Here is a 4,648-nt window from a genome sequence, read left to right on the forward strand (position 1 = left end):
GTTGAGGAGGGCACGTTCTGCATGGAGCACTGGGTGTTGTGCACGAACAATGAATCATGGAACACTTCATCTAGAACTAATGATGTAATGTATGGGGATTAACATAAGAATAAAAAAAAAAATTCAAAAAAAAATATATATTTTGAACACCAAAAAAAAAAAAAAAAAAGAATGGTTTCTATTATGATTATACAGGAGACTATATATATATGCATTTTTAATAGATACATACTGAAGTATTTAGTAGTAAAGTTTTAAGTTGTTTATAACTTACTTTCAAATAAGTTAAGAAAAATTATTACATAAATAAGTATAATATATAACATAACATACACACATACACGTGTCCATATGTATTTACAGAGAGAACTAATCCAGCAAAACCCAAGAGATTCCTATCCAGAGTTAAAATATACCTAAAATGTTGAGGGAAGGCTCATATGAATAAAATTAATATTGTCAAAATGAAAGTGAAAAAAAAAGTTCTACTATACTTAAGTTCAAATCTACAGAAAAGACAGTTCTGATAACTTTGAGCCTTATAGAGATTTAAATTTTTCTCCATGTTGTTTGTAATCATATTACAGAGCTTCCTTGATTTCCAATGGGATTATGTCCTGATAAGCCCATCGTGAGTTGAAAATATCCCAAGTCAAAATTCATTTAATACACCAAATCTACTGAACACCAGAGCTCAGCCTAGCTTACCTTCACTATGCTCAGCTCACTTACACCAGCCTTCAGTTAAGCAAAATCATCTAAGAAAGCCTACTTATAAGCCTATTTGTAAATAAAGCCTATTTTTAATAGGGTGTTGACTACCTCATGTAGTTGATTGAATACTGGGCTCAAAGTAAAACACAGAATGGTTATATGGGGCAGAATGGTTGTAAGTGTCACGGTTGTTCATCCTCGTGGTTACAGGGGAGACTGGGAACTGTGACTTGATGCCCCACCCGGCATTATAAGAGAGGATTGCCCTATATATCAGCCCAGGAAAATACCCCAAATCAAATTCAAAGTATAATTTCTACTGAATGTGTATTGCCTTTTGCACCATCCTAAGTGGAAACATCATGACTAGAACCCCATCCTAAGTCAGGGACCATCTGTATGCTACTCTTGGGCCCGTAGTAAACATCTTTTTTTTTTTTTAAAGATTTTATTTATTTATTTGAGAGAGAGAATGAGAGACAGAGAGCATGAGAGGGAGGAGGGTCAGAGGGAGAAGCAGACTCCCCGCCGAGCAGGGAGCCCGATGCGGGACTCGATCCCGGGACTCCAGGATCATGACCTGAGCCGAACGCAGTTGCTTAACCAACTGAGCCACCCAGGCGCCCCCCGTAGTAAACATCTTAATAATAAAATTGTAATGGCGTTGTTAGATACTTGCTTCAGGCAAAGGAACTTGGGAAGCAGTCTTAGGACCCATTCTGATCTGCTGTGAGGTAAGAGAGTGAACAACTAGTCAAAAAGAACTGGTACAGGAGCAATCAAATCATTTCCTCATCCACTCCCCACAAAAATAAAGGGAAAAAACAGCTGTGTGTGTGTGTGTGTGTGTGCTCGTGCGCGTGCATGTGTGTTTAAAAGGTAGATGAAGCAATATTTGTTCAAGTTTGTGTTATATGTGGAAGACTTTACTTCATTCACTTACCTTACCCTTAGAATAACTATGCAAAATTGGCAGTTATTATATTCAGTTTACATATTGAAAACAGGCTTGGGGGTACCTGGGTGGCTCAGTCAGTTAAGCCTCCAATTCTTGGTCTCAGCTCAGGTCTTGATCTCAGGGTCGTGAGTTCAAGCCCTGCGTTGGGCTCCACACTGGGTGTGGAGCCTACTTAAAAAAAAAAGAAAAAGAAAAAAAAAGAAAAGAGGCTCAGAGAGGTTAGGTAACCTACCCGAGGTTACACAGCTCATGTGTTTAGGAACCAGGACTCAAAGTTAGGATTGTGCTCTTGTCACTCTACCAACTGGACATCGAAAGTATTGTCCAAAGGCCTTATAATTCAGTCCATCAAGTGGTACTTGAGAGTCACTCCAGTGAGGGAAGCATCGGGGGTAAGAATGGAACCTGCCTCTGGGCTTCTATTTTCAGGAGATAAGTCCTGGCTACTCAGGGCTGTGCTGTTTGCTTCTTCTCTATCTGCCCACAGCAGATTCTTGGTCCCTTCAACAGAGACAGAAAACTTATCTGGAACATAAACCTTACGTAAAAAAGAAAGAGGACCCTTTTAAAACTGGCATCAGCAGCCTGTTTTTGTTGTTGTTTGTTTGTGTGTTTGTTGTAAATAAAGTTTTATTGGAACACAGTCACATCCATTTGTTTCTTATTGAATATGGCTGCTTTCATGCTAAATGGCAGAGTTGAATAGTTGTAACACAGACTATAAAGCCCACAAGCCTAAAATATTTCCTATCTTTTCCTTTACAGAAAAAGATCTAAACATAACGATCTGTCTTTCAACCTCCAATGCAAAACTCTGGTGCCTGCCATTTCTAAAAGAACACAAATACCCTCAGACTACCAAAAAAAAGTTAATAAATTTTTAAAATCTGATATATTACACAGACATTCCCTAATCATTGTCCAATAAAACTGAAAGTTAATACCTAAAATAAAATATAAAACAGAACACGAAACCTCAATCACCAAGCACACATCCTACTACCTATAAATTCATTACTACTTTTTCTTTTAAAAACCCTGGAGTCAAAGAAAAAATAAAATCATGTGGATTAAGAGTTCCGTGATACAAATGGTAACCAATGGTAATAGAAATTAAGATGAAAGAAAATGTCCTGTTTAAAATAAAGATTAGCTCAAGATAAATTGAACATTATCAAAATCAAAAACTTCTTCTCTTTGAAAGGCATTGTTAAAAGAAGAAAAAGACCAGCCACAGACATGGGGGAAATATTTACAAGGAATACGTCTAAGGCATTTAAATATAAAGAATGTGTTAGCATGCATCTAATACAGTCTTGTATTCAGAATATATCAATGATTCTCAAAACTCAATAATAAGAAAACAAACAACCCCATAAGAAAGTGAACAAAAGATCTGAATGGACCCTACCGATAAAGATGTATGGATAGCAGAGAAACACATGAAAAGATACCCAAGAATATTAGTCATTTGTGCAACGCAACCCAAACCCACAATGGGACAAACACCTACGAGAATGGCTCAAATAAAAAAGACTGACCGACCACACTAAGTGCTGATAAGAATGTGCACAGACTGGAGCTCACATACACTGCTGTTGGTCAGGCCGGTGGCATAAACGCCTTGGAAATCATTTGGAAATTTCTTAGAAAGTTAAGCATGCACCTACCATGTCAGTCGGCCATTCTGCTCTCAGGCATTTACCAGAGACAAAAAGGAAGCATGTGGTCACACAACTTACAACAAGTGTTTATAAAAATGGGAACAACTAAAATGTTCATCAACAGATGAATTGGTAAACAAATATCGAATAAGTAGGCTGAATAAGGGAGCTAGGCAATAAACAGTACATTCCACATGATTCCATATTTATAAAATTCTAGACAATGCCTACTAACAGGTAGTGATAGGAAGCAAGATAGAAGATGGGGGGCTGAAAGGTGGGAGGGAGGCTTACCAAGGGCCACAAAGAGATGGGAGAGACATGCTCATGATCTTGACCATGGTGATGGCTGATGGTTTGCAGAGATGTCAAAAGCTATCAAACTGTGTACATCAGATACGTGTTCTTTATTATACGTCAATTAAAGCTGTTAAAAAATATTGTAAATGAAGCCATATACAAAAGATAAGACGAAAAAAATTTGCAACGTATGTGATAAGACTGTGGGCTCATTCTTTTTACAAAAGCCTTAGAAATTATATTGGCAATATTTCTAAGAAAGATTGTCAGAAGAAAGTAAACAGGCCATTCTCAAATAATTGAACAAAAAATACCTAGTGAAAACATGCTTATCTTCCCTTAGTGTTAAAGAGATACAAATTAAACTGATAAGAACAGATACTACACTTGATCTTAGCCAAAAGGCCGAGAAGCGATAAAAAGAGATACAAATTAAAGAGCAACTAAAATATCATAGTTTCTTATTAATCTGGTAAAAGTTTAAAATTTTGATATACAGCGTTGACCAGGGTCTGGGATAAAACATTTTCTCATGCACTGTTGGAAGGAATCTACTGATAAAATATTATTTGGAGGACAATTATCTACCACAAGTAAAAATGCACCAACCGTGAATGGAATTATTTTGTAAGAATTTGCTCTTTGCTCATATTGACAAACACATGTTGAATATAACAATATTTGATATGAGAAAATCAACCAAACTATCAAATATTTTTTAAAAGGCTATATGTTTATCAGCAGAGGGAAAGTTATATAAATTATAACACTACACAGTTTTCAAAAGAAAGATATTGATGGGGGTGCCTGGGTGGCTCACTTGGTTAAGGTTCTGCCTTCTGCTCAGGTCATGATCCCGGGGTCCTGGGATCGAGCCCCGCATCGGGCTCCCTGCTCAGCGGGGAGCCTGCTTCTCCCTCTGCCTGCCGCTCTCCCTGCTTGTGCTCTCTCTCTCTCTGACAAATAAATAAATAAAATCTTAAAAAAACGATATTGATACAAATATGCTGGT

The 4,648-nt window shown here is 37.2% G+C and overlaps 1 pseudogene; it reads right to left on the reverse strand.

The window, feature by feature from the left end:
* Positions 1–3,941: 3,941 nt before the first annotated feature.
* Positions 3,942–4,053, reverse strand: LOC115942624 (U2 spliceosomal RNA; annotated as a pseudogene).
* Positions 4,054–4,648: the final 595 nt, after the last annotated feature.

Source organism: Leptonychotes weddellii, unplaced genomic scaffold, assembly GCF_054177405.1.
Source record: "Leptonychotes weddellii isolate Sample4059 unplaced genomic scaffold, ASM5417740v2 HiC_scaffold_15787, whole genome shotgun sequence".
NCBI classification, from domain to species: Eukaryota; Metazoa; Chordata; class Mammalia; order Carnivora; family Phocidae; genus Leptonychotes; species Leptonychotes weddellii.